Genomic DNA, 12,333 nt, shown 5'->3' on the forward strand with positions numbered 1-12,333 from the left:
CCTTTCTTTTATGCCCCACAAAGCTCAAGTATGTGTTAGTGGATCAGACATGTCAAAGACATGTTTATTATAGTTATAGATGGGCCAGAGCTGTGAAGTTTCAATCCAGATCCAAATGTCTTTAAAATTCAGATGTGTTCAGACCCAAGGTTTTGCTTCAACTTGTTACAAGGCAGCTGCAAAGTCTGGGTTTTGATACTGTAACTTCCTCAGGGTTTGGAGTGTCCTGATGTTGGATTTTTGTTTGGGCCTATGTTTAATTAGAATTCTTCTGCTTTATTTTTTATGTTATCTTATATTTTGGTTTTGTTTATTTCCCCTATATATGTGTTTTTTGAGATATGAGGGGTGTTTTGCTCATCTTTATAGGTTTTAAAAAATATTTTATTAGTTTGAAAATCTCTCATTTTCATTAATTCTGACTTGAAATTTAAATGTATTCCAGGGTAATTCAATTTGCAATAATTTATCAGCTGTTCTTTCCAAGTAAATCATCATCTTATGGCTTGTCTCTCTAGATCAGTAGTTCTTAACCTTTACTGCAGCCTGCACCCTTTTGGTTCTCAAAATATGTTCTTGCACCCCTTATCAAAAATAGTTGAAGTAGGTCAGTTCTTTAAACCTAGATATATTTTTTGTTTGTATATTACAGTGATTGTTAAAAAAATGTATAATGTTAATAAATACATAGGTTTGATAAAACAAAGTAGTTGTACTTACGTGCCTGTGCTTAATTTGTGTTTTCAATGATTTACCTTCTAAAAAAATCTCGCATGTCTCACACCCCCAGAAAGGGCATCTCGCACCCCAAGGGGGTGCGTGCACCCAAGGTTAAGAACCACTGCTCTAGATGATGAAGCAATACACACTAGAAGGTAGTGAATTCTAAAGTGTACCAACTGTTGTGCATTGTGCATGCCAGCAGGCCATGTGCATAGTTGTATGTTAACATATACTAGGGAACTTTTAGTGCATGCTAGCAGGGTCTTCATGGGCCAGTTAGTGCGCAACACCCCTCTAGAGTGCACATTGTCACGCTGTCTAAAAAAGCCCTCAGTATTGAAATAAACAAATATGTTCATTAAACTCGGGTGCCAAATACAGCATTGAATTGTACTGAATATGCAGTTGTACACTGCCTCCAGATCTGCATTTGTTTTCATTTGTGCATGCAATACTTTTTATAGGCTGTATTTTCCTCTCAGATCCACAGGGCAGCTCTTGACTTCAGTCTTCTGCTCACAAGTGCGAACTTCCATGGATGGTATAAGCAGTGCAGGTACTCAGAACAAGGATAGGGGAAATATATATTGTTCTGCTCATGTTAAAAATTCTCATGTGTTTTGTTGAGAAGCTCTAGAGCCTCCATGCTTTGGAGCAAGGACTAGAAATTTGGCAGGACAATTGTTCTGGTGTCAGGGATGTGCCCTTTGCCATCACTGTGAAAATCTGCCCAAATCTGGCTAAATTATGAGCCTCTGATAATCTCATCTTGCACATGTTCAACAGGGGACTTGTTGGAATTTGGCAGTTAAATTCTCTGAAGATTCCATGTGCACTGAACATGCTTCAGCCCAGGGCTGCAGGACTTTCTCTACAATTGCTTTTCCTAGCTTCTGGAGACTTATGTGGCTCTGGGCACAGGAATTAAGGGCAGAGAGATTCTCTCCTGTGCTCACAGTGCTGCTGCTGATGGTGGTCAGGTATGGAAGAGGAGCAGCCTGAATGGAATGCATAGGGGTAAGGAGCCAGGCCTTGAGAGTAGCAACAGGGGGAGACTGGAAAAAGGAACTGGGTGCGATACTAGAATGAAAAGCTGAGGGGGGGATAGGGAACATAATGGGAAAGGAATTGGGATGTGGAGCTGAGGGGACCAGAGAGTAGACTGGGACAGGGATGGGGACATACTATCTAGGGGGGCAAGGAACTAGAGTTGTTGAACTATCATTTGTGGCTGATTTATTGCTTGTTTTGTAAACATTAATAATTGCAACTGAGTTGCATGTGCTGTTATCTTTGATTGACAAATATCTAGTTTGAACATTTTATGAAAATGAGCCTGGGAAAAATAATCCTTATGGGATAACTTGATGACATCACCACATGTCTTAGCTGTACCAAAAACCCCCAGGTTTTTTTGGTTTTTTTTTTTTTAAATAAAACTAACCCCCTGATGAGGGCCTGAAAGCCAAAAATGTGGGTGTGTGTTTCTGTGTTAACATATTGAATTTGAACAATAAATACAGTATGCTACAATAGCTAATAAATGTGTAAGTAATTGTTCTTTTGATTGAGGCTGTGTAGTGTGGGGATTTTCATCTAGGAAGAGAGTCTAGATGAAAACCACTCCTCATCATGTGGGACATAAACAAATGGAGAAAATGGATTATCTAATCTCTAAACATACTCATCCCCGGCAAAAACAAACAGCAGGTGGTAATAATCAGAAGCCAGATTTGGAAACACCTGTGAGCAGCATACCGAAAGCCATGACACTTGTGACTTTGCTTTCCATTAGAAAATCATTAGCTGTAGAATGGTGGGTTGGTTTTTTTTCCATTCTTTCTGTGTCTCCCGTGTCCGAGGATCAGTGTTCACTTGGAGCACGTTAAAACCATTCAGTATGATTTCATTCATATGGGACACTTTCTACATGTGGGGCTAGGAGGACGAGTGCCTTTCTCTAAGTCACAGGGATGTAGACAAAACTGAGCCTGAGCTGAATGGGAACTGTGTGCGGACAAATGTTTGGCACTGGAATCACACTTGGGCTCCAGAAATTGAGCTGCTGAAGTTCGGTGAGGCTCCACAGCCAAAACCACAGCATTGTGACTTCTCGCTTTATAGAGCCCAGTTTTATATTAAGCATCTACTTGCAATGCCCTGTATTGTTTAACCAGGGATACATATGTCTGTAAAGCAGATATTTATTGAGGGAGAGAAAGAGCAGTACTTGTCTTTTTGTTTTAGTATAGTAATTTGAAAACTTACTTGCAATGGGAGTGTGGTAGTTAAAATCCTACTGCACTCTTTGCACTGTGCACACATTTAATAAAACTGGTTCAGGATCACACTATTCTCTTTGATAGGGCTGATCCTGCCACCCTGTTCATTCTGAGCAGTGCCTTCCTTAACAAATTGTCACATTGATCTCAGTGGGGATATTGGCATGATGAGTTACTCTGATGAAGTGAGCTGTAGCTCACGAAAGCTTATGCTCAAATAAATTTGTTAGTCTCTAAGGTGCCACAAGTACTCCTTTTCTTTTTACGGATACAGACTAACACGGCTGCTACTCTGAAACCTATTCAAAGTAAGTACGATTAGCAGAACTGGGATGTAAAGGAGGGCCAGCCTTACAATTTGTGGGGACTCCAAGTAAGAATGCGGATTAGGTAAATGGTCCTGTGTGGGAACTGGGACTTGTTTGTCTTCTTCTATAGTTCCACCATTCTAATCTATATATGCAAGATCAATCTGTGGCATTTGGCCACACTGCTCTGTTGGGGGAAGCATGGAGCTGCGCTGGCCCCTGAGAAAAAGCAGGAGGCTTCTCAATTGGACTGGGAGGAGTGCAACCTGTACCACCCCTTTAAGGTGTGCTCCTAGTGTGGCTGGCCCTCAACGATTGTCAGCAAATAGAAGGAAGAGCCTTGCCTCCACCTACTCCCCTCCCAGTTCAGGCAAGGTGATCATGGTAACATCCCAGTAATAGTCTCTGTACTCCCCTCTGCACAGGGGCTGCAGTTCTGGGTCTTGTGCTTAAGGCTAGTCCTGTATTAAAGGCCATTCATTATTCGCTTGTTGTACTAAGTCAGTTTTTAAGTATCCCTAGATCTTGCACTTTATAAGCATTGTCCACCATCATACTGGACATTCCTCACACAACATACGTTCCAGCATGCTACAGCAATGATTTTCCATTTTAAAACACTTTGTGTCTGAAAACATATCCGAATGATTTATAAACTTTTCCAGCTGATGGTGTTAACTGTATATACTGCATGTAGGAATCAGCTTTGCACAGCACTAAACAGGTGGCCTCCATGGGGCACAACTCAGCATGCAATTTAACAGTGCACAACAATGCTTCACAACAGTTTAGGACAGAATCTAATCCAATGGTTTTATATGGGAGCGTCAGAGTGTCTTCCACATACAGACAATAGCAACAGTGAAGTCCCTAGTGGACTTTATGGAGTCTCTCCAGTTCTTCCGTCTTTTCGGGGTCAAAGCTATATTTGGGATAGTTTGTTTATTATTGGGTGCAGGAGAGAGATGGTAGGAGTTAGGCAATAAAAGAGGTATCCATCCATATTGTGAGCATCCTTGTGATCGAGTGCTGGAGGTTAACAAGTGAGCCAGCCTTCTAATCAGTTAAGCACCAATTACTTTCCCTGGAGAAGGCTGATTGGGGAATATGTGGCAAATTAGCTGATCAATCTGGGGGCTGATGAACCAATTAGCCATCAGCTGAGGGCTATAAAAGAAGATAGGAAGAGAGAGGATTGGGTTAGCTAATCCCAGCATGCTCTGAGGTCCCAAGGGAGGGAGATCTCTGTTCCTCTCTGGTCCTGTGAAAAAGAGCAAGAAACCACCGTAAACACTTAGCTGCACAAGATTGTATTGGTGGTGGGAATATAAATAAATAACATGGAGAAGCTACTCACTAGTGAGCCTAAGAGGTTTCTGGACATCAGAGTGTGGAGATTGTGTGCCATGTTACAGTCACTTATGATGGAAAGACATTCTCTGTGATGGAAAGATGTTCTCTAAGAAGAAGGTTTTACATTGTTCTCTAAAGATGGTCAGCCTTGGGATTCACTTGATCTTCTCTGAAAGATTCCCTTGACTGAGACTATTTTGTCCTAAGCTCTCATGTGCTTCATCCTGGGCTTTATGATCCCCACTGTCCCAGAGAAGCTCAGCTGTTATGGTGGTTGATCAATCAAAATTCAGTCTTTGATGTGGCCAGGGCAAACCAGCCTTGGTTGCTCACCCCCATGATGAGAAGTGGGAAAGATTTTGATCTTTGCCTGGATGAGGCGATGATCAGCCAAGGAGAGTAGTATGCTGATGACTTCTCCAATATCCAGACCTAGGTTAAAGTTAGGATCCAACATATATCCGGCTGCACGTGTAGATCCAGTGGCTGCCTAGGAGAATCCCATGATTTCCCTGTAGGCCATGAGATCAAGTACTACTGTGCTCTTAAGATTGTCTATGTGAAAGGTGAGGTCACTGAGGACAAGGAATCTGGGGGACAGAGTTTCCATCTGGTGGTCTGTACATCATTAGCAGTTATAGGTGTCTCTTGTCCTCCACCTCACAAATCATATGGATATACTCTAATATTTTCCCCTAAGATGGAATGTCTTCTCTAGCTGAGGCTGGAGTGGAACTACTTCTCCACCTCCTCTTTTCTTTTTTTCTGCTGGATTCTGGAATCTGTCTTGGCTTGTGACATAGAGTATCCCATGTGGACTAGCTGTATGAGGGTGCAATTGGAGGTGGCATATCTAGCAATGGAAGGAAGGTCAGGTACTTCATCCAAAATGACACAGTGCTGGTTTGATGACTGACCTTGATTCAGTAACTTCCAGCTGTTGTTTTCTGTTTCACATTGTTAATAATTGAACAATTGGCTTTGAATGCCTGGTTTTAGGATTTATGCTAGAGTGCGGTGTTCTAGAATTTATCCTGGTTCATGGAAAAAGTCTCCTCAATCCAGTGATAGCTGGGGTTTGGCAAGGGCTGGGGTAATGTGGTTTGAAATCCTTCTGAAGGAGTTGGTGTTCCACTTCTCCAGATCCTGGGAGTCTGGCACTGCTGTGCTATAGGTCAGAAGATTTGCAGGATGGTCCTTTAGCAGAAGTAGTTGATGAAGGTTGCTGCTGGAGTAGTGATTTCTGGTGTGGAGGTAGGATGCATGTCTTCCCTTCTCCTTTTACTCTTGTCTTTGTCATCAGCAAGAGGCACTTTGTATTTCTGTGAAGGCTGCTACTGTTGTGGGGAAGACATGCAGATGCGAGGGCTAGGTGACAGTAGCAGTAGAGGGTAGCCAACATGGTAGGACTAGCCCTTTAAATATTCTAGATGCTGGGAGAGGGGCAGAGTGAAAAGGAGAAAAACAAAATGAGTTAAAACCATGCATTTATCAGTAAAGTTTTGAAGGAACATTCAAAGATTCCTGGCCAGCCAGGTTAGCAGCAGTAGAAGAGCCTGAGTGATTCCCTGCTGGCAGTGTCCTGACTTATACTCTAAGAAATGCATGTATTTGACTTGGAGTGTGTAAGACAGCAAAATTTTGGCTGTTGTATCCAGTTGGAACTTCAGAGAATTGAAGCAGGCAAAAAGCATTGCCCACATTTAAATTTGACCTGAACATAAAAGCTAATACTCTTACACTCACAAAAAATAAATGTGACTTTAAACGATCACAGATGGTCATTACTTTCAGAGAGTATGGCAGAGGTGTCAGCTAGCAATGAAAGTATCAAGCTGGCCGGCAGGAAGTCCTTAATTCTATAATACCAGTTCTGACACCTGACTTCCACTGGGACTTGGGCAAATTCCTAACTCCTCCATGCCTTTGTTCTCCGATCTGAAAAATGGGGCTAATAATACTTAACTACCTCACAGGAGTGTTGTTGAGATACATTTGTTAGTGTTTGTGAAGAAGAAAGGTCTTAATGCTAATGATGGTGAGAAGGTTGAAAATATTTATCTGGAGCAACTAAGATTTAGCAAGATATTAAATAAGGCCAGATTCTCTGCTGATGTAAATTGGCCCAGCTTGATGCAGAGAACTTTGCCCACAATGTGCATGTGTGAGAATTCAAACAAGAAACAACTTGCTCTCTGGCCACACAGGAAAATTTGAAAACCTCTTTAGCGCATGAAACAATTAATAAATCCCATAGCACAAATAGTATATCTGTGGTTAGAGAAATTTTGACAGTACCCTATTCCATCAGAATATGCAGGTCCATTGAAACTGAAATGCTTTGTGAAATTGGCTTGATCAGAGTACTTCGCTGCAATTCCATTTTGAAAGAAAACAAGAGACAAAAAGTTCCAACAGTGTCAAAAGGTCCCGTTTCCACATTTTCAGTATGAAACATTTCAATTTGCATTTTGAAATGACTTTTTTGTTTTTAATTTTATTATATTATTATATGTATAATATAATATAGTCAAAACAAAATATTTAGATCAACCTTTTTTTTTTAAATTTTCCTTTTATGGAGAATTTTGATATCTTTGGCTTTTGTTTCAATTCATGACAAAATCAGATTATGAAATCTCAAAATCTTTTTGGCAAAATAGAACTCACACCCTCCACACAGCTGTAACAGAGAGGCATAAAAAGGGGCAGTCAAGATGAAATTCTGCCCTCTCCATCTAGTGCACAATGCACCAGAGGGCTACATCATGAATGGTACACCATCCCAAATCAAATGTTACACACGAGGTACATTAAAGACACCCGTTTACCTAATTCTGCCCTTCTAGAAAAAAGTGTGAGACATCTTACAGAACAATAGTGTATGTACAGGTTAACATAGTGAAAAGAGAAACCTGCTTTTTCCTGAAATTTTGAGAAGGTGTTGAATATAAACAGTAAATCAGGAGAGTTAAGTGTTGGGTGATACCATGCGATATATCTCAAAGTAATGAGATTAAATGAAAAAAGGGAAAAATAGATTGACCAACTACGGAAGAAACTCCCAAGGGCAAGGGACAAAGTGAAAGCCCAATAGTGTGAAACTTTTAACATTAGACTGAATCAAGTACTGCAAAATGTATTGGATTAGGAAAGAACAATGCATTGGCTGGGGGACGGACTAGATAATGTAATAGGTAGTTTCAGAGTCTAATTCTTGTCAGTGTAAAGGGGCAAAACTCCATTGAATTCAAAGAAGATGTGCCCATTTACACCAGAAGAGGATATGGCCCTCCCTACTTCTCTGAACATAACATTGCCTTGGATGGGAATTCATTAGTCCTCTTGTGGCAGAGGCCTATGTGAGTTCTTAGCTTGGCATCTGGTTTCACCAGTGTGATGAGAACCTGGATGACATTAGACAAATGAAGCATGTTACTCTTGTTTCTTCTGAAATGCTGCATCTGTTGACCAAAACAACAGCCTCGCCCTGATTAGGTCTTCTATGTGCTATATGATTGCTTTCTGAGTAAGTTTTAGTTCCAAAAATGGAATATTCCCATTTTTATTTTTTAATGAGAGTATAATTGATATGACTAAGTGAATATCTAAACAAGGAACAAGCATTCTTATAACAAAAACCTTTACCCTGCCCTTTTTTTGTCATTTTGTGATCTTCTCCATTAGTAATGATTACTTAGTTCGGATGGCTAAATACCTCACAAAAATATACAAGTTCATTCCAAATAATATGTGCTTAAACGTTGGTTTGATATGTATCTAGGGAGATTATTTAATCTAACACTTTCAGACCACCAGCTTCTCTAGGTTTAGTGGCAATTCAAAATTTGTTTGAGTTTATTGCTAGCATTTTTGCAAGGTTTTAGGGAATTATCAAGACTTGCTACCAATTGCCATGGAGAACTTTTCAGCCAGAAATGAGAGTTGCCGTTAGGTACGTAAAATCATAGGTGATGTTGTCAGAAATCAAAACCAAGCCAGTATAAACCTGCAGGACTTATGATCCTAGTCTACCCTCAGTCACAGTAGGAGTTTCCTAGACCTCAGTGGAACTTTGCCCAAAACCCCAAAGGAAAAGAGGTAAGTGTGCATTGATTCAGTTCAGCAGTTGAGAACTTTTATAAGCTAATTAGAATATGTTTAATTCTAGGCTGGGGATCTGAATAGGCTTGAATCTTCCTATTCCTCTTCACTCTTGGACTGCTCCTGCTCCTACTGCAGTCAATAGGAATGTTGCCATTGAGAGTAGGAGCAAGCTCCATGAATATTAGTGTCCCAGTTGGTCTGTTTTGGACAAGCATTATTCTTTTATGACAGAATGGCACAGATGTGGATTCGCTTTAGAAGAAAAAGTGCTTCCTTATTGCTGCTTTCATCAGTTTATTTTTAATACTTCTATTTTTAGAGAGGGGAAAGGCATGTTGTAAGTGAATACCCCCTTTCTATTTACATTTATGGAATATATATTTTAAGGTTTCATAGTAAAAGAACACTTCCTTACAAAGCACTTGCATGTGCTCAACCTGTCCAGAATGCGCCCAGGTTACTAGACAAAAGTTTCCTTTTTGATTTCATGTCAACATTTTATATAGCTTGGGATTTAGTCCAATTCAAATGGAAAAAAAATGCTTTATGCAGCACTCTTGTTTAAAGGGTGCTGCCATGACGTGTAGCCTAATGGATACCTGTACCAGCTGTGTTTTGCTACACAGGTGTGTTCATGTTGTACTGTGCTTCCAGTCTTCTGTCTGGTTCCATTCTGATGAGCAGGGCAGTAAACTAAAAAATTTTCCTCTATGACTCTCATGTATTTCTCAGTCTTGTCTGCTTTTAAACAAGATGCACCATGGCACGACATGCATACCTGTCACCTACATGCATACGTCAGCTCATATATCATGTCATACATGACCACATTACAAAAATACCCAGTTCCCTAATAGTTCCCCCCAACTTAGAGTTGCTATCCGGCCTGGGGAGTGGGGGGAGGTTGCTCAGTAGAGTATTTTAATTCTGCTGTAACCCTCCTATTAGAAAACATATTTTTGGGGAGGTGAGGGCATAGAGGGCAGTGGTTCTTGGGAAGAAGAGTTCAATATGAATGAAAATACATAATTCTCATATAATTTTTAAAGTACTGTTAGGTCCCTTTTAATTATGTGATGTCAGTATTCCAGCTCCTGGAATTAGGTGCTGATTTTGTAGAACTTGACAGATAACATGTCCTTAAAAAAATTAGGTTGGAGCAAATAGACAAGAGTAAAGGAGCTGATTTAAATAAGCAAGTTTTATTCTCTCCCAAATGTTCTATAGTCTTGGAAAAATTGGGTGTATAAGTTAAAACCACCTCCAGGCAGCTTTAATTCATAGGATTGGCACTTACACAGCCGATCAGACTAGGCCTTACTGAATTTGGCAGCAATATAAGGGTAATATTTTTCACATGGATGGGCTATTCTTGAACAATTTCTCCAATGTATTAAACACAAACGGGCTTTCCTCCTGCATCAAGCATGCTGGTGTTTCTCTTTCTCTCCCCCTTACTTTCTTTCCTCCCTCCCACAACAACAAACATAAGTTATTGTGGCTGCTCTAGTGGAGTTGATACCATCCAACCAGAAACTGTATTTGAGATAACATGGTGCTATTAAGAAAGTCACTTTGGACCTGACTGTGCCAGCACAAGTATACAAGAGAGGAAAGTACAAGGAAATTCCTCCTCCCTTTACACCCTGTATACAGGGTCCAGCCACAACTGCAGTCCCTGAAGCAAGGACTGCACCAGTATAAACTGTTAGAACCTTTAAAAGGGGTGGAGAGGAGACAGAATCATGCCCTTGTAGCACACCTCATCCTGGACCAGCTGGCAGAGTGCACATTGTATTCCTGTCGGCATAGTAGCTTGTGGGAGCACTCCTACTCCAAACCAGGGAGATCAGGGAGACAAAATGCTGCCCTTAGCTCCAGCTGGTACAGTGTGGCACCACATTGCTCCCAGTGCAGACCAGTGGCTTATGGGTTGCCATTAGGAGTGGGGCTGAAAGGGAATGGCTGTCTGACCATTCAAGAAAATACATCCATGGGGGCCATAGGCACATCAGGGGATAATATGCAAATGAATTGTGCAACGGAGGGATATGCAATATTGGCTATTCTTTTTTCTCTCTATTTTAAGTATTTGTATAGCTCCATTCACCACAGTATCCGAGCACCTTAATATAATAAAGGGCCTTCTGAAACGCAGAGAGGAAATTGGAACAATAACTATAGAGAGGAGAGCTTTCAATAAATGTTATGTCATGGCTATTGTATGGGGAAGGGATCAAGGATTATTTTGCTTTCGAAAAGTATTGGACATGAGCAAACATTTTATGAATCCAACATAGGGCTTCAGGGCTAATATGGAAATTCAGATTCATGCTTTGATTTGAAAGATTATCAGGAGTATAGGAAGGGAATGATATAGAGGTTGGTCATTGATTCATTGCAGCATCCCAAAGACTAAGAGCTAGTGAAAGACTTTGACACACCGTAAAAGGCTGACACAAAGACAGGAACTCTAGATAAACGAGGCCCTAATGGGAGCTATGTCATTTTACTGAAGCTGAGGATATAGCCCAAGATTTTTTTCTGTTCCCAAAAGTTTTGGCCTACCTGAGTGAAGTCTGAGGTCAGGTTTAGACCTAAGCATGTTTCATCTTGTTTATATTTCATCTGATTTCTCTCTATTTTCTAATAAACTTTGATTTATTTAAGATATTAAGAAGTCTTCAGGATAATTCAGTGTCTTTTGTTCTCAAAAGACAAATCTGTTTTTGACCATAGGGAGAAGGAAGCAAAAGCTACTAAACCTGTAGGTATTACCAAAAGGTTGACTGATACTGGTAAACACACAGCAAGCAGAGAAAGGTTAAGGAGCCTGAAGACTTCAGGACCTACACAGAAAATCCCATTGTCTACATTTGTGCTTTTTACATTGTCTCTCTGGTCTGAAACACTATGTGATCCTGTTTCACTCTCACATCTTTTTGGAGAGATCCTCGTTAGTGTTTCGATGCAAATAAGAAATGTATGATTCTTTCCTATCATTAGCTATGAAACTCAGAGGCAGAGAGATAGTGAGCCTCATCTCTGCCTAAGATTCTGGCATGCCTTTTGTTCCATCTCTTCAGGGTGGACATGGGCACAACCAACCACCACAGCATGGGGTGTGAATGCAGAACATAGAAGTGTTCTTTGTTCAGAATTAGGACTGAGTATTGTGCTGAGGCTGATCTGCCATGTATTTCCTATAAATGTGAGTAACTTTTGAGGATTTGAACATTCATTAACAATGCTGCATATTCTTAGAGTACCAGCAGTTTGGTGCTTCTCTCCATATTATTTATTTATATATCTTTTGTAGAGCACTCTCGTAACACTGAATGTTACTCATTGGCAGAGAGACACCTCATTGTGCCAGAGTGCTGTGTAAGGTACAGATTCTGCTATATAATAACATGGACCCCATTTGGACATATTGACATGTGTCCATGCACTAACTTCCTATTACTGTACATGCAACATCCAGTGGGCAAAACATCACCTGTAGGGCTGCTAAGTTCTGGCTGTTAAAAGGATGTGTGTGGGTTCTCTACATGGAGAAC

This window comes from Dermochelys coriacea, chromosome 5 (assembly GCF_009764565.3).
Source record: "Dermochelys coriacea isolate rDerCor1 chromosome 5, rDerCor1.pri.v4, whole genome shotgun sequence".
Classification (NCBI taxonomy): Eukaryota; Metazoa; Chordata; order Testudines; family Dermochelyidae; genus Dermochelys; species Dermochelys coriacea.